Here is an 18,998-nt window from a genome sequence, read left to right as displayed (position 1 = left end):
TTTATAACACAGAAAAATATCAAACTTAAACATGGGCACTAACATTTACTGAATAACTACACTGTATCAGGCATGAGGGGTTTTGCAAATAGTCTCATTTTAATCTATATATTAACTAGAGTTAACAAATGATTGATTCCCAAAATGAACATTTCCAGGTATACCTGGCCGGCTCAGTCTGTTGGGCGTTTGATTCTTGATATGGCTCAGGTTATGATCCCAGGGTCATGGTCAAAGGATTGAGCCCTGCATCGGGCTCTGCACTGAGCGTGGAGCCTACTTAAGATTCATTCTCTTGGGGCGCCTGGGTGGCGCAGTCGGTTAAGCGTCCGACTTCAGCCAGGTCACGATCTCACGGTCCGTGAGTTCGAGCCCCGCGTCAGGCTCTGGGCTGATGGCTCAGAGCCTGGAGCCTGTTTCCGATTCTGTGTCTCCCTCTCTCTCTGTCCCTCCCCCGTTCATGCTCTGTCTCTCTCTGTCCCAAAAATAATAAATAAACGTTGAAAAAAAAAAAAAAAAAAAGATTCATTCTCTTTCTCTCTCTCTCTCTCTCTCAGGGCACCTGACTGGCTCAGTGGTATAAGTGTCTAACTTTGGCTCAGGTCATGATCTGGCAGTTTGTGGGTTTGAGCCCTGTGTTCGGCCCTGTGCTGACAGCTCAGAGCCTGGAGCCTGCTTCAGATTCTGTGTCTCCCCCTCTCTCTGCCCCTCCCCCACTCACACTCTATCTCTCTCAAAAATAAACATTAAAAAAAAAAAGATTCTCTCTCTCCCTCCCCCTCCCCCCACTCTCTAAGAAGATAAAAATTAGATAAATTAAATAAAATAAATTTAAGAAACTACAAAATGAACATTTCTAAATCATGAATCCACATGCAAACAAAATTTTCAATTTTGGACTTCGAACCTATATACAAAATCAGCAGTTCAGCCAGGTGTGTTGTGCCCCTCATAAGCTGCTGCTACAGCCCATGTTAGAGCGGGCGGCTACCCAGTGCCTCTGCTTTAGCACACCCTTCTTTTCTCCAGGAGATTAACATATATCATGCTTTTTGGCTTATAAAATTATGTGGCTAATTCCAACACAAATCATTGCTCTTACAAGAATACACATTGTTTGTTCATCTCTCTCTCCTGAGAGATGTCAGCCAATTAACTCAGGAAAATCTCTCTTCTCATTGATTCCACTTACAAGCATCTCACAACCTCCTTTCTGAAATAAGTTTAATTATAGTAAATATGACTAACAGAAATGACAGTGATCCTTCTATAACCCTATACCAAGGAATAATCTTAAGTTTTGAAATAAAATATATCAAAGAATCAGTGTACCAACCTATAAGGCTCTAGAAAATATTGAAAAGCATCCAACAAAATCTATGAAAACTTTTTATTCTGTCCTACCTTCAGTCCTCTTTTTTTTTCTTTTCCTAATTTTTTTTATTTGAGTAAAAGACACATAACATAAAATTGATTATCCTATCTATTTTTAAGTGCACAGTTTATGAGAGTTAGATATATTCAATATTGTTGTGCAACCAATATCTAGAACTTCTTCATCTTAAAAGATCGAAACTCTGTACCCATTAAATAGCTCATTTCCCCTCCCAACTAATGCTGGCAACCACCATTCTACTTTCTGTTTTTATGAGTTTGACTACTCTAGGTACCGTATATAAATGAGATCACAGTATTTATCTTTTTTGTGCCTGCCTTATTTCACTAGGCATGATGTCCTTAAAGCTTACCCATGCTGTAACAGGTGTCACAGTTTCCTTTTAAAGCTGGAACAATATTCCACTACACACACACACACACACACAGACACACACACACACACACACAGACACACACACAGACACAGACACACAGACACACACACACACACACACCAGATTTTGCTTATCCATTCATCTATTGATGGACATTTATCCACCTTTTAGCTACTGTGAATAATGCAGCTGCTAACATGAATGTACAGATATCTTTGAGACTGTGATTTCAATTCAATGCTGCTGATCACAGGGTAATTCTATTTTTTATTTTGTGAGGAACTGACATTCTGTTTTCCTCAGCAGCTGTACCACTGATGTTCCCACGAGTATGCCTAAGAGTTCCAATTTCTCCACATCCTCACCAACATGTTTTCTGTTTTTGTTTGTTGGTATTAGCCATCCTAATGGGTATGAGATGTTATCTCCATGTAGTTTTGATTTGCATTTCCTTAATAATTAGTGATCTTGAGCATGTTTTTATGTGCTTAGTAATCATTCATATATCTTCTTTGGTGAAATGTCTATTGGCCTTGGCCTATTTTTGAGTTGGTATGTTTTTTAGTTTTGGACTCTAAAAATTTTTTTTAAGTTTATTGATTTATTTTGAGAGAGAGACAGAGAGAGTGAGCAGGGGAGGGGCAGAGGGAGAGGGAGACAGAGAATCCCAGGCAGGCTCCGTGCTGTCAGTATGGAGCCTGATGTGGGGCTTGAACTCATGAACCATGAGATCATGACCTGAGCCGAAGCGAAGAATCAGACGCTTAACCAACTGAGCCACCCAGGCGCCCACCCCTGTTCCGGACTTTTAGAAGTTCTCTATATATTTTGCATATTAATCTCTTATCAAATATGTGGTTTGCAAATATTTCCCCCCATTCTGTGGGTTGCCATTTTCAGTCTGTTGAATATTGTCTTTTCATGTACAAAATTTTTTATTTTTCGTGAAGTCCAATTTGTCTATTTTTGCCTTTGTTGCCTATGCTTCTGGTGTCATACCCAAGAAAGCAGTGCCAGATCCAATGTCGTGAAGCTTTTGTTTAATGTTTTTTTTTTTCTAAGAACTATATTGTTTTATGTTATATTTACGTCTTTGACCCTTTTTGAGTTAATTTTTGTATGGGTGTTAGGTGAGGGTACAAGTTCATTCTTTTGCATGTGGATATCCAGTTTCCCGAGCACCATGTTTTGAAAAGATTGTCCTTTCCCCATTGAATGGTATTGGCACTTTTGTCAAAACTTAGTTGACCATATATGTGAGGGTTTGTTTCTGGATTCTCTATTCTATTCCACTGGTCTATCAGTCTGTCTTTATGCCAATACCATACTGTTTGATTACTGTAGCTATGTAATAAGTTTTGAAATCTGGAAGTGTGAGTCGCCCTGTTTTGCCTTTTTAAAAATACTTTAAAAAAATGTTTATTTATTTTGAGAAAGAGAAAGAGAGAGTTCAAGCAGGGGGACTGAGACAAAGAGAGAAGAGAGGGAATCCCAAGTAGGCTCTGTGCGTCAGCACAGATCCAATGTGGGGTTCGATCCAACAAATCATAAGATCGTGACCCGAGCTTTAAAATCAAGAGTTAAATGCTTAACCAACTGAGCCACCCAAGTGCCCCCTGTTCTTTTTCAAAAAAATGTTTTGGCTATTTGGGGTCCCCTGAGATTCTATATAAATTTTAGGGTGGGTTTTTCTATTTTTTGAAAAAAAAAAAAAAAAAAAAAAAAACACCACTGGATTTTGATAGGGGTTGCACTGAATCTGCAGCTCTCTTCGAGGAGCACTCACATTTTAACAATATTACATCTTCTAATCCATGAACACAGGTGTGTTTAGTTATGTCTTCCTTAATGTCTTTCAGCAATGTTTTGTAGATTTTGTTGTACAAGTCTTTCACCACCTTGGTTAACTTAATTCGTAAGTATTTTATTGATGCTACTGTAAATGGAACTGCTTTTGTAATTTCCATTCAGATTGTTCACTGCTAGTATATAGAAATGTAACTATTTTTTGCATATTGACTTTGTATCCTAGTATTTTGCTGAATTTGTTTATCAGTCCTAAAAAATTTTTGTGTGTGGAATCTTTCAATACATATGAGATCATATCATCTGCAAACAGATAGTTTTACTTCTTCCTTTCCAATTTGGATGCCTTCTATTTCTCCTTCTTGCCTAACTGCTCTGGCTAGAACTTCCAGTACTATGTTGAATAAAAGTGGTGAAAGCAGGCATCCTTGACTTGTTCCAATCTTAGAGGAAAGTCTTACAGTCTTTCAGTACTGAGTATGATGTTCACTGTGTGGTTTTCAGAGGTGGCTTTTGTCATGTTGAGGTAGTTTCCTTCTATTCCTCATTTTTTAAATTTTTCTACGATGAAAAAATATTGAATTTTGTCAAATGCTTGTTCTGTATCAGTTGAGATGATCATGTGGTTTTTTTCCCTTCACTTCATTAATATGGTACATTATAATGATTGATTTTTCTATGTTGTACCACTCTTGCATTCCAAGAATAAATCTCACTTTGTCATGTGGGATTTAATATGTTTCTGATTTACATATTAAATGTATGCTTGTATTTGCTAGTATTTTGGGGAGGATTTTTGCAACAATGTTCATAAGGGATATTGGGGGGCACTTGGTTGACTGACTCAGGCAGTGGAGCATGCGACTCGATCTTGGGGTTGTGAGTCCAAGCCCCATGCTGGGTGTAGAGATTACTTAAAAATAAAATCTGTAAAAAAAAAAAAGGATCTTGGTCTGTAGTTTTCAGTGTCTTTGTCTGGGTTTGGCATCAGGGTAATGCTGTCCTCATGGAATGAATTAAGAGGTGTTCCCTCTTCAGTTTTTTGGAAAAGTTTGAGAAGGACTAATGTTAACTCTTTAAATGTTTGGTAGAACTCAACAGTGAAACCAATCCTCTTCTAGTCAGGATATTTTTGATTACTGGTTCAATCTCCTTACTAGGCCCATTCAGATTTTCTATTTGTGATTTTCTTGGTAGATTTTATTTCTAGGAATTTGTCCTTCATCAATGCTATCTAATTGATTGTTAGATACATTGTTAGTGTACAATTGTTCATAGTACTCTCTTATAGTACTTTTTATTTTGGTAAAATCAGTAATAATATCTCTACTTTCATTTCTTAATTTAGTAATTTGAATCTTCCCTCTTTTTTCTTTATCTAGTAAACATTTGCCAACTTTGTTGTCTTAAAGAATTAACTTTTTATTTCGTTGCTTTTTTTTTTCCTATTCTCTGTATAACGTATCTCTGCTCTAAACATCATTATTTCCTTCCTTCTGTTATCCTTGGTTTCAGTTTGTTCTTCTTTTTCTAGTTCCTTAAGTTAGTTATGTTGTCATTTTGAAGTTTTCCTAATTTTTTAATGTAAGCACTTATAGCTGTAAATTTCCCCCTTAGTACTGCTTTCTCTGGATCCCATTCTTTTTGGCATGTTTCTATTTTCATTTATCTCTAAGTATTATCTAATTTTCCTTGCGATTTCTTCTTTGATACACTGATTGTTTAAAAGTGTGTTAATTTCCAGAATTTTATGATTTTTCTCCAGTTTTCCTTCTGTTGTTGATTTTTAACTTCACCCCCATGGTTAGAGAAGATACTTTGTATGATATCTATTTTTTAAAATGTATTAAGAATTAATCTACAGCCTGACATATCATCTATCCTGAAAAATGTCCCATGTGTACTTGAGAAAAACGTGGATGCTACTACCATTGGGTAGCGTGTTTCGTTTGTTAGATTCAGTTGGTTATGTACTCTAGTTCCTTACTGATATTGTCTAGTTGTTCTATCCATTATTGTGAGTAGGGTACTGAAGTCTCCAACTACTATTGTAAAACTGTCTATTTCTCCCTTCAATTCTGTCAGTTTTTACTTTGTATATTTTGATGATCTGTCATTAGGTACATAAATGTTTATAATTGCTATACTTTCTTGCTCTGTTGAATATTTTATTAATATATAATATTCTTGTCTCTTACAAACTTTTTAAATTTATAGTCTATTTTATCTGATATTAGTACAGCCACCTCCGACCTCATTTGGTTACAATTTGAATGCAATATATATTTCCATCTTTTCACTTTCAATCTACTTGTCTTTGGATCTCTAAAGTGAGCCTCTTGTAGACAGCATATAGTTGGATCATGTGTTTTTATCCATTATGCCAATCTGTCTTTTGATTGGAGAGTTTAATGAATTTACAATTAAAGTAATTACTGATACGAAGGGACTTCTGTCATTTTGCTATTTGTTCTCTATATGTCTTAAGGTTTTTTGTCCCTCATTTCCTACATTACTGTTTTTGTGTTTAGGTTTTTTGGGTTTTTTTCCTGTAGTGAAATGTTTAAATTTCTTTCTGATTTCCTTTTGTGTGTGTTTTCTACAGATATTTTCTTTGTGGTTATCATGGGGATTAGATCACATCCTAAAGTTATAATAATCCAATGTGAATTTATACCAGCTTAACATCAATAACATATAAAAACTCTGCTTTCTTACATCTCCATCCCCACTCCTTTCAGTTACTGATGTCCCAAAGCTCTGTGCTTATACTCATAGTGCCCAAAAAGATAAACTAATAATTCTTTTCCGATGTTATTAGTTTCTTATATAGAAAACAAAAGAATTACAAGCCACAATTACAATATTAGCCTTTTTTCACCTTTAAATGTTATTCGTCTCTCAATCATGTAGAAAACAAAAAAATGCAGTTATAAATCGTTGTTGCAACAGTACTAGTTTTTATAATTCCCCTGTATTCATCTCCAGTGAGATCTTCATTTCTCCATATGGCTTCAAGTTACTGTCTAGCATCCTTTCATTTCACGTTGCAGAACTCCCTTGAAAATTTCTTACAGAGCAGGTCTAGTGATAATGAACTTCCTCAGCTTTTGTTTATCTGGGAATGTCTTAATTTCTCCCTTACTTTTAGAGGACAGTTTGGCCAGATACAGAATTCTTGGTTGGCACTTTTTTTCTATATTTATTTTTCAGAGAGAGAGAAAGAATGCAAGCAGGGAAAGGGCAGAGAGAGAGGGAGACGCAGAATTCAAAGCAGGTTACAGTCGAAGTCGGATGGTTAACCATTGAGCAACCCAGGTGCCCCAGGCAGTTTTTTTCTTTTAGCACTTTGAATATATAAGCCCACTGCCACCTGGCCTCCAAAGTTTTTAACTTTGCAATTTGCTGATAACTTTATTGAAGATCCCTTATATATGATGATTTGCTTCTCTCTTGCTGCTTTCAAGATTCCTTGTGTTTGGCTTTAGAAAGTTTAGTTAAAATGTATCTTGATGTGGCAATCCCTATCAAAACAACACCAGCATTCTTTACAGAGCTAGAATAAACAATCCTAAAATTTGGAACCAAAAAACAAAAAACAAAAAACAAAAAACACCCAAATAGCCAAAGCAATCTTGAAAAAGAAAACCAAAGCTGGAGGCATTACAATCCCAGACTTCAAGCTGTATTACAAAGCTGTAATCATCAAGACAGTATGGTACCGGCACAAGAACAGACACTCAGATCAATGGAACAGAATACAGAACCCAGAAATGGACCCACAAACATATGGCCAACTAATCTTTGACAAAGCAGGAAAGAATATCCAATGGAATAAAGACGGTCTCTTTAGCAAATGGTGCTGGGAAACCTGGACAGCGACATGCAGAAGAATGAACCTGCACCACTTTCTTATACCATACACAAAAATAAACTAAAAATGGATGAAAGACCTAAATGTAAGACAGGAAGCCATCAAAATCCTCAAGAAGAAAGCAGGCAAAAACCTCTTTGACCTTGGCTGCAGCAACTTCTTACTCAACACGTCTCCAGAGGCAAGGGAAAAAAAAGCAAAAATGAACTACTGGGACCTCATCAAGATAAAAAGCTTTTGCACAGCAAAGGAAACAATCAGCAAAACTAAAAGGCAACCGATGGAATGGGAGACGATATCTGCAAACATATCAGATAAAGGGTTAGTATCCAAAATCTATAAAGAACTTACCAAACTCAGCACACAAAAAACAAATTATCCAGGGAAGAAATGGGCAAAAGCCATGGATAGACACTTCTCCAAAGTAGACATCCAGATGGCCAACCGACACGTGAAAAAATGTTCAACATCACTCATCATTAGGGAAATACAAATTAAAACCACAATGAGATCCCACCTCACACCTGTCAGAATGGCTAACATTAACAACTCAGGCAACAACAGATGTTGGCAAGGATGCGAAGAAAGAGGATCTCTTTTGCATTGTTGGTGGGAATGCAAGCTGGTGCAGCCACTCTGGAAAACAGGAAGTATGGAGGTTCCTCAAAAAATTAAAAATAGAACTACCCTACAACCCAGCAATTGCACTACTAGGTATTTATCCAAAGGATACAGGTATGTTGTTTTGAAGGGGCACATGCACCCCAATGTTTATAACAGTGCTACTGACAATAGCCAAAGCATGGAAAGAGCCCAAATGTCCATCGATGGATGAATGGATAAAGAAGATGTGGTATATATATACAATGGAGATTATTCAGCAATCAGAAAGAATGAAATCTTGCCATTTGCAACTACATGGATGGACCTAGAGGGTATTATGCTAAGTGAAATTAGTCAAAGAAAGACAAATATTATAACATATTATATGTTCACAGATGAACATAAGGGAGGGGAATCAAAAATAATATAAAAACATGGAGGGGGGGCGCCTGGGTGGCGCAGTCGGTTAAGCGTCCGACTTCAGCCAGGTCACGATCTCGCGGTCTGTGAGTTCGAGCCCCGCGTCAGGCTCTGGGCTGATGGCTCGGAGCCTGGAGCCTGTTTCCGATTCTGTGTCTCCCTCTCTCTCTGCCCCTCCCCCGTTCAAGCTCTGTCTCTCTCTGTCCCAAAAATAAATAAAAAACGTCGAAAAAAAAAATTAAAAAAAAAAAAAAAACATGGAGGGGACAAAACATAAGAAACTCTTAAATATAGAGAATAAACAGAGGGTTGCTGGAGGGGTTGTGGGGGGGGGGGATGGGCTAAATGGGTAAGGGGCTTAAGGAACCTATCCCTGAAATCGTTGTTGCACTATATGCTAATTTGGATGTAAATTAAAAAATAAATAAATTTTTAAAAATGTGTCTTGATGTGTGTCTCTTTGAGTTAATCTAAATTATTCAGTGCAAAGAGCTCCTCGGACGTTTACATTCATCGGTTCTTTCATCAAATTTGGGATGTTTTCAGCCCTTATTTCTTCAAATATTCTCTCTTCTAGCACTCCAATATGTATGTTGCTCCACTTGACTGTATCCTACAGGTCTCTTAGATTCTGTTCATTTTTCTTCAGTTTGTTTGATCTGTTCACTTTTTTTCAATCTGTTTTCTGTTCCTCAGACTTGATAATTTTCATGGTCCTATCTTCATGTTTGCTGACTCTTTGTTCTGCCTATTCACATCTGCCTTTGAATCTACTAATTTTTCCATTTTAGTTATTGTACTTTTCAGCTCCAGGATTTGATTTCTTTTTATTTATTCCTTTATTGGTATTTGTTTTCCAAATCTTCCTTTAGTTCTTTCAGTATCTTTAAGACAATTGTTTTTGTCTTTGTGTAATATATCTGTCATCAGGACTTTTTCAAGGGCAATTTCTGTTGATTTCTTTTTTTCCTTCAAATGGGCCATACTTTCTTATTCCTTTGCCTTGTGATTTTGTTGTTGTTGAAAAGTGGTATTTTAATCTAATGTGGTAGAAATCAGATTTTCCCCTTTGCTGTTTTTTGCCATTTTATTTTTTTGATTGTCATAGGCTCCCTCTTTTGCCAACAGTCAGCCTAAGATATAAACTTAAGGTCTTCTCAGGTCTTTTCTGGGCCTTTTTCTGGGCATGTGTAGTCACTTTTGAAATCTCCCTGTATATGCAGTTGTTTTAGAATGTTGTAGTCTTTAATGTCTGTTTCCCAGAGGGGGAGAAAGAGAAAACTGAATGGGGCAAAAGAAGGTGCTAGCCCTTTAAATCTCCCAGAAGTCACTTCAGCTGGAGGGGAAGAGCTTACAACAACAGGGAGAGGCTCAACAACAGTGGTTGACTGCCCATCTCTTCCTGTGTACCTCTGTGATCAGAAGCAGCAGTCAGTGACCCAAGCACAGATTTCTGACATTTGGAAGAGAAGATCCTTTTTGCCTATCTTGGTTCTCACAAGCTATGTGTAAGCTACACAGGACTAGGAGAAGAAGATGGGTAGCTGTGCTGAGAGCTGAAACTGACCAAAATTAATCACAATTTATAGCCAAGCCTTCTCCAAGCAGATGCAAATCTTTAATAACTCCAATTTACCAAAACAGTTATGTAAGATCCTGCCAGGGCAACTGTTGCCGATGTGGGGAGACTGATTCCTGATGCTTCCTATTTTACCATGTTCCCAGAATTCTCTCTGAACCTCTTTTTGAGTATCAATATATATATTCATTTTTGTTATTTTATTACTTGATTATTAGCACTGCCAAAGTACCATGAAGTTCTTTGCTTGCTTTTTCTACGCAAACATTTAGTATGTCAGTTGTATCAGGGATTAATAGACATTATGGCCTCATTTAAAAGGATATACAAGAACACATTCTGAGTTCTGAATAACTGATATACCAAAGCACTCCTGGAATGAAACAACCCAATGGACCACAGTGTCCTGCCTTTGACTCTGAAACATGAATGTCTCAGATACTCTCCATGACTTTTTAACTGTCTTTGGTTTCTTCCCAGAAGCAGAAGGCTTACAAAAGGTGATTTGGAGGTAGTGAGAGGAAAGAGATAGTTATAGACACTACATGGAGCCATAATCTTGCTGTAACATGGATATTACTTTATAAAATACATATCTACATGAGAGCAACTATGATTCCACTAAAGCCCTCACTATATGCTAGACAGATTCATTTGGATTATCTCAATCTATACACCCACCCAATGAGGTAGGTACTAGCATTATTTCTCTGTTCCAAATGAAGAAACCAAGGCGTAAAGAAGTTAGGTAGCTTTCCCAAGTCAATAGCTGATAAGAAGAAGATCCAGGATTAAATCTGAATCTGACTCCAAAGCCCAAGCTCTTATTAATTAAAATATATAAAAAGCTTAAAACAGTGTCTAGTATATAGTAAGCAATTAGATGTTAGCCACTGAAATAATAATAATTGATTTTAAAACGATGTTTTAAATGGCAATCAGTCAACCTCTCTGTGCCTAGGTTTCCTCATTTATAGCATTAGGATACCTATTCACAGAGTTATTGTGAAAACCAAATAAATTCTAGCTATAAAAACATTTAGAAAAACATATATAATATGTGTATACGTTTAATAATATGTTTAAAAAGACAAGGAATTATTATATCACCACTACAGGTAAAAATCTCTTGTATTACAAAGGGGCATTTTGCTCTCTAAGCACAGAAGCCTAGAACTTAAGCACTATCCTCATAACAAGAGTTACATTAATAAATTTAGTAAAGCTGTCCTAAATCATTCCAATATGATTCTTGCAGAATGACAAGCAAAGAGAACACTGAACTCTATTCATGAGTGTGATTATAAATTTGGTGCTTAGGAAGGTATATTTGCTCTTTCAGTTCACTAGCACTGTGGGTGAATTTGGCTTATACTACAGTAGTTCTGTTCAAATGTAGCCAGGACAGAATATCTATAGTTAGAAGCATAGCAATATAACTCTAAATTTGGGGCACAGCTAACTCCACATTTAATTATATTAAAACAATCAAGAGAATGGTATTCAAAAACCTTGTTCTTTGTGTCAGTGGTTTGGTTATTTTTAAACTACTGGGAAGGTCTTTTTTTTTTTTTGATTGATACATATTAGTTTTCTGCTTATTTTAACACTGCTAAGGATTTTTTATTATTTATATTATTCTAAGGAAGAGTTAAAAAACAAACAAACAAGCTAAGGGGAGAGATTTCTCAGTATATTCTGCTAGTCACAAAACCAGAGCCATTCTGTGAAAAGTAAGGACACCTGCAACAGTTTCCTTGTTAGCTGAAAAAATTTAAAGTACACATGAACACACAAAACCAAAAAGTTCCCAATTATCTCTTAAGCTTCTATCCATGAATATGGTTGTATCTGCATATTCCTAAATAGATTTTTCTTCCTTTAGGTTTTTTATTTTACTAGGGGCTATGGTGGTGAACCACTTTGCAATTCAGAACCCTTTAACCACCCCCTCCTTTTTAAACTTTTCAAAAAACAAAAATAAAAAACTCTTCAAAATTAATTATATTACTTACAAATCACTTCAATATCTGGTACTTTATTTTCTGGAAACTCTTTATGTCTAATCTAAATTCCTGGTACTGCAATTTAAACCAGATTCCTCTCATTTCTGTTTTCTCTGTAAGAGATAAGTAAAACCAGGATGATCAAGAAAAGGTAAGCACATACTTATATATATTTAAACTGTTGTCAATTCATTTTCCTGTGAGTAAATCTAAAATGTTAACAAGGCAAGGGCAATCCAGATCAAGAGTATATGCAGAAGCACAGAAGTCTAATAGGGCATGGCCTGCTCCAGACATAGCAAATAATTTCTTACAGCTGGAAGACAGGGTATGCCTAGGAAAATATTAAGAGATATAGGTAGGAAGACAGGCTCATGCCATTTCCTGAGGGGCCAGTTTGTACTTTCACAGTTCACATTCTCCCTTAGAATCTGAAAGATGCCACTCATGTCTTAACCAAAATACCATCCTATAGAGGCAGAAAATCTAGAGTACATACAAGGAGAACTTGTAATTCCTAAGAATACAGTCCATGGTGTTTTACTTTCTATGATGCCCAAAGTCTAACCTACAGTCACAGTCACAGCATCCATCTATAAACATAAATATTCTCCTAACAGCATCTGAGCTTGCCTGCAGTGAGTGTGTCAGTGTAGGACGATGACCTGAAGTTCAGATACTTCTTCCAGACCTAAAAAAAAGTTACCCACTCTGACTTCATATTTCATACTGATCTGAAAAAAGTCACTTTCAATCATGCATTTTAAGAATGAAATAAAAGAATCTGTAGCTATATCTTTACTATCTATCAACAATTGTGTGTGTACTTAGCAAATACTGAGAAAGTGGTATTAAAATGGCTTGCTAAAAATAAGATAAATTAAAATGGAAGATTATATAAAACACCACTCTACCTTTAAGTATACTGGTCATAATTCAATCCTGGAATCATCTATAACTTTGGAATATATTACACCTAGAAACACTGCTAATGAAATTTATATAATTAAGTTTGAGTGTCCGTAATCTCTGTCCCAAGATATAAAAACACAACTACACATGTGCAAACCCAGAAGATGAGTCACTCTACTCTAGCTAAGTCAATAATGGTAATCAGTACCAACGGCAACAATTCCAGCATCTTCAAGCATAGGAAAAAAAATCAACCTTGGGACCTCTCAAACCCTTAGTTTAGAACTTTATATTGCAATCTAAAAATATGTACAAGGAAATCAAATACTGTCCTCCAGTAACATCAAAGTGCCAAATATTCTATATGACAGATCATGTAGCTCTCGCCACTAAAAATCCACAGACCACACCACAGAAAGCAGTCATGTAAGACAGCGGTAAGAAAGAATAGGTGTTCTCCAGAAATGCCTGAAAACTGGAATAAATATATTTGGTCTTATGGAGATGGTGCATTCAATTTTCTGTGAGTATTGTGTAACAAAATTCAATGTTCAGATTCTTCAGCTCAGTTATTTCTATATATGAATTCATACAACTGCATCAAATTAACAAGTGATAGCTTAAGCCTCAAAATAAACTTCTAGCTTATAAATTTAATAATAGACAGTAGTTCACTAGCCTAGATCAAACTCTAGCATATTTAACCTATGACATTTTACTAAACTGAGCAACAGCAAGAGGTAAAATCTAAGTATCAATTTTACAGAATTTTTCTTAATAATGGTTCTTAAAAAGCATTTGGCTTTATTCTTTAAAACAAAACACTAAATGCAAGCCACTCTAACTTCAGACGTCATGTGAAATATGCAACTTATTCAATATCAATCAAGCAATAAATATCCATAAAATGATGCAACATTGCAAGAGAATCTCTAGGCATCTTCGCTTTTTATATTATATGCTTAACCTAGAACTAAATAAACATTAATGAAAGGAAATAAAGTGGTAATTTGAAAAACTGAATATGTAAGTGGAATATACCATAAATCTGTATTTCCAAACACAGGTGGATATCATGCTAGTACAAGACTCCTATTAAAAGCCTAAATATTGACTGTGTGTACACAGAATATATACACATAATCTACTTAAAGTAAGGTTAGCCAAATGCCAAGCAACTCTAAATAACCCTCAAAACAAATTGCTTCATGAACAGCTCAGATTCTGCATTTAACTCAATCTAAATGCTCTTAAACATAACCTCAAAGGAAAATAAACTTGATTATTTATTTTCCACTTTTAGAGCAATGCATTCAAAATTACTGCTATAATCTAGCATTAAAATTATCTGATTCAAGTACACCATTAATAAAAATGGTTGATATATGTGTTTTCTAACACTCCCCAACCTCCCAAAATGCCCCCCACCACAAAGTTAACCAGAAATAGTTACATCAGAGTACATCTTTCCACGTATGGGGCCATTAATAAGCATTGTTTAAAGAACATTTAATGACCAAAAAATGTTCATGGTATAAAGTTAAAGCAGGAAAGAAAGAACAGATCTGTTCTTTTAAAATGCAATATGGTATCCTGGATTGGATTCTGGAACAGAAAAAGGACATTCGTGGATAAACTGGGGAAATCCAAATAAAGTCTGTAGTTAACAGTATTGTTAATTTCTTAGTTTTGAAATATGTGTCACAGTAACTATATGAGATTAACATTAGGGAAGGGGCGACTGGGCGGCTCAGCTGGTTAAGCATCCAACTCTTGATTTCACCTCAGGTCATAGCTCATGGTTTCTGAGTTCAAGCCCTACATCGGGCTCTGCGCTGACAGTGTGGAGCCTGCTTGGGATTTCTCTCTTTCTTTCTCTCTCTCTAAGTAAATAAATAAAATAAACTTAAAAAAAATAAAAAAGATTAACGTCAGGGAAAGCCAGGTAAAGGGTATATGAGAATCTCTGCAGTATCTTTTCAACTTTTCTGTGATTCTAAAATTGTTCCAGAAAAAAAAAGGGTTTTTTTTTTTAAAGTTACTCTTTGTGCCCAGTAGCAAAATAAGAGGCTTCTCATTTTAAAAAATAACATCCACACTTATTTTTCTTTCTCCCACACCTACACAAAATACATGCATCCAGAAAAAAACACTACATTAAAACACACTAAAGTATTAATATTTGGTTCACCGATGGTAGGATGAAAAGCACATTTTTCTCTTTATATTTTCTACAGTGTGAATTACTTTTATAATCAACAATAAATTACTAACTAAAGAATATACAAATCAATACTTTATTAAGACTTCTTGTGAAAGAAAAGCTATAAATGTCTAGGCAGAGCCCAAAGGCAGACTATATACAAAACAGGTTAGGGCAGAGTGTGGAGAATGTGGTGGCCAAGGGAAACTGCCAGGAGTATTTAAGTAGGCATAACCCAATTAGTAAATGTTGGAAACCTGCCAATACACAGAACTTAACATCCACTCTGAGGCTAAAGGTGCTCACGGCCAGCAAAGTTGTAATCAGAATTCACGTCTTAGGGGAATGTCCTGAAGGGCCCCCACGATACTAAGAATTTATGGAGATGTATAGCTTGGGTTTATTCCAAACAAAAATAATGCAGTTGGGGGCACCTTCCTGGCTCAGCTGGTGGAGCATGCAACTCTTGATCTCAGGGCTATGAGTTCAAGCCCCACACTGGATGTAGAGATTACTTAAAAAAATAAAATCTTTAAAAAAAAATGCAGTTGGACATCTGGTACACAACTACCCACTGAGAGCTTCTAGAAACATTCTTCAGTACCATGGTGTGCTCTTTAGGTATTTCTCCTCTACTTAAGAACAGTAAGAAGAACAAGAGAAGTATGTTAAAATCTCTTTGCTTTGCTTTTCCCAGATGCTAGAAGACAGTTATAATTAAGGATTTCAGAGTGTCCAAGACCCAATGTTCTTTTGAGCCTTGATAAATATTTGTCTAGAGAACAATCTTTCAGTGAAGACTGCTGGGAACTATTTTCTTCATTCTTCAAATGGGGAAATGAAGTGAAAAAATTAATCAAAATTTCATTGAAAGCCAAATTCTGAATTTTTAGTTTTCTTGTCTACCACTTTAACAAAGACAATATGCACTTTTTCCCTAGAGCTTCCATGGTTTGTTTTCCTTCAGTTGTACCTTGATTTTAAACTCGAGATATCGATCAACCAAGGTGAACATAATGCCAAAGAGCTATATTCAAAAGTATAGCTAAGATCACTGGGGATATTCCCTCTGAGCACTCTTATGATAAAACATAATTTTAAAGCAATGATGAGACTATTTCTTCCTTTTTTAAAAGCAAATGTGGAGAAAGCAAATATCTACAGAAAACAGTGAGAATTTCTCTTTTTTTAATGTTTATTTATTTATTTATTTTGAGAGGGACAGCATGAGCTAGGGAGGGGCAGAGAGTGAGGAAGAGAGAGAATCCCAAGCAGGCTCCGCATTCAGTGCAAAGCCCTAGGCAGGGCTCAATCTCACAACCATAAGACGATGATTTAAGCTGAAATCAAGTCGGATGCTTAATCGACTGGGCCACCCAGGCATCCCGAAAACAGTGAGAATTTCTAAGATGTTTTACCCTGTCTCACTTTCATAATATTTTTTCACCAGTACTGGCTGAAAAGCTATCTATGCTAATTCCCTTTTAAAAAAGAAATCTGGGGCTACGTGGGTGGCTCAGTCAGGTAAGCATCCAACTTCGGCTCAAGTCATGATCTCACAGTTCATGAGTTCGAGCCCCACATGAGGCTCTCTGCTGTTAGCACAAAGCACTTCAAATCCTCTCTGTCCTCTCTCCCTGCCCTTCCCCCACTTGCACTTGTGCTCTCGCTCTCTCTCTACAACAAACATTAAAAAAATACATAAAGGGGCGCCTGGGTGGCTCAGTCAATTGAGTATTCAACTTCGGCTCAGGTCATGATCTCGCAGTCTGTGAGTTCAAGCCCCTCATCGGGCTCTGTGCTGACAGCTCAGAGCCTGGAGCTTGCTTTGAATTCTGTGTCTCCCTCTCTCTCTGCCCCTCCCCGACTCATGCTCTGTCTCTCTCTCTCTCTCTCTCTCTCAAAAATAAACATTAAAAAAAAATTAAAAAATAAACATAAAAATCTGTAAACTTAATTCAACAGTTAGCTACAAAGAATATTAGTCTCATATAATTATGTACATATGACATTCTGGTCAAAGTCTTGAAATTTTTCCACATGCACGGGCACCTGGGTGACTCAGTAGTTGAGTATCCAACTTCATTTCAGGTCATGATCTCACAGGTTGGTGGGTTTGAGCCCCACATCAGGCTCTGTGCTTACAGCTGGGAGCCTGGAACTTGCTTCAGATTCTGTGTCTCCCTCTCTCCCCTCTCTGCCCCTTCCCAGCTCGTGCTTGCTCTCTCTCTCTAAAATAAATAAATAAATCCAAAAAAGGTTTTTTTCCACAGATATTTTTCCACAGATATTCCATATCTGAATTCTCTGAAATTATGAACTCTGCTAAATATAAGGCAGAATGCAGCTAAAGCAAGACTTTAATTCTCATATAATTGATAAATGGCCTACAACAGCTCTACTATCCTAATATGTTTTAAAATACCATATCAGAACCTAAAATAAAAGGCTTTGTTTTTAGCATTTTAAATTCCTCTAGCAGAAGGCAGTATGAATCTCTGATAATGCCAGCAAGGCAGCATGATAAAATGAAAATATCATGGGCTTTAGGACAACAGAAATCTCAATTCTTTTTGTTTTGGGTTTGGTTTTGTTTGTTTTTTGTTTTGTTTTGTTTTTTAGTTTATTTATTTTTTGAGAAAGAGAGAGAGAGAGAGAGAGAGAGAGAGAGAGCGCCGGCTGGGGAGGGGCAGGGAGAGGGAGAGAGAGAAACCCAGGCAGATTCTATGCTGTCAGTACAGAGTCCAACAAGGGCTCCATCTTACAAACCATGAGATCACAACCTGAGGGGAGATCAAGAGTCAGACACTTAACCAACTGAGCCATCCAGGCACCCCCAGAAATCTGAATTCTTCTTTAATCTCTCTGAAAATAGAGGAAGACGGATTAGAGCAAAATGTAAATGTTAGCATCAGTAATATTTGATGACTGATTAAACTGGGAAGGAAAGCAAAATTCAAAGAATGCACTCACATTTTCATTCAGGTGACAGTACACTCACTGAGCTGGGGAACACAGGAAGGACACAAGATTAAGCAATTTTGAATGCACTGTGATGCCTATGAGATATCCAAGTGGAAATGGCCAACAGGCAAACAGAAACACAGGTATGGAGGTGGAAAAAAGATCTGAGTTGGAGATACAAATCTGGGTCATCTTATGGATGCAAAGCATGGGACAAGATGAGACTGCCCAGTGAGAAGAAAAGTTAAACCTACAGAAATAGAAAAATTAAACCAATATTTAAGGGAACTGCAGGGTAGAGAAGTCCACAAAAGAGCTGGATAGGCACTGTCCAAGAACCCATAAGAATATCTCCAAGAGTATGCTATACAAAAGCCTAGGGAAGAGAATGATTTAAGATGACACGGGATAAGAAGAGGTGTCTCATTGAGAAAGCTAATTTAAAGAAAAGAATATTTATGGGGAGCCTGGGTGGCTCAGTTGGTTAAGCATCCGACTTCAGCTCAGGTTATGATCTCACGGTTCATGGGTTCGAGCCCTGCGTCGGGCTCTGTGCTGACAGCTCAGGGCCTGGAGCCTGCTTCAGATTCTGTGTCTCCCTCTCTCTGTGTCCCTCCCCTGCTCGCACTCTTTCTCAAAAATAAATATTAAAAAAATTAAAAAAAAAAAAAAGAAAGAAATGAATATTTAGCAGTAAGGAAAAGCAGAGTAGAAACAATCAGCTATCTTCAAATTTCTGTCTGTTTCATGGAATAACGGACTTGACTTCCTCCTGAAACAGAAATTGAACCAAAACAGTAAGAACCAAAACATAAGAAGTCAGCGAGAATAAAACATATCTCATCTAACAAAGAACTGA

General features: G+C 36.7%; 1 protein-coding gene across 6 annotated transcripts in view; it reads right to left on the bottom strand.

Moving 5' to 3' along the window:
- FRS2 (fibroblast growth factor receptor substrate 2) overlaps positions 1-18,998 on the bottom strand; it is a 111,081-nt gene that overhangs the window by 17,565 nt on the left and 74,518 nt on the right. For 5 of the 6 annotated variants that reach the window (XM_042947145.1, XM_042947148.1, XM_042947147.1 and 2 more), the window contains exon 4: positions 12,070-12,173. The exons of the other annotated variant lie outside the window; for it this stretch is intronic. The gene's annotated coding sequence lies outside the window, so the exon portion shown is untranslated. The remainder of the gene's footprint in view (positions 1-12,069; positions 12,174-18,998) is intronic. 6 annotated transcript variants of the gene reach the window in all.

The sequence above is a fragment of the Panthera leo genome, chromosome B4 (assembly GCF_018350215.1).
Source record: "Panthera leo isolate Ple1 chromosome B4, P.leo_Ple1_pat1.1, whole genome shotgun sequence".
NCBI lineage: Eukaryota > Metazoa > Chordata > Mammalia > Carnivora > Felidae > Panthera > Panthera leo.
The sequence above is the reverse complement of the archived record's forward strand: the minus strand, read 5'-3'. Positions and strand labels throughout refer to the sequence as shown.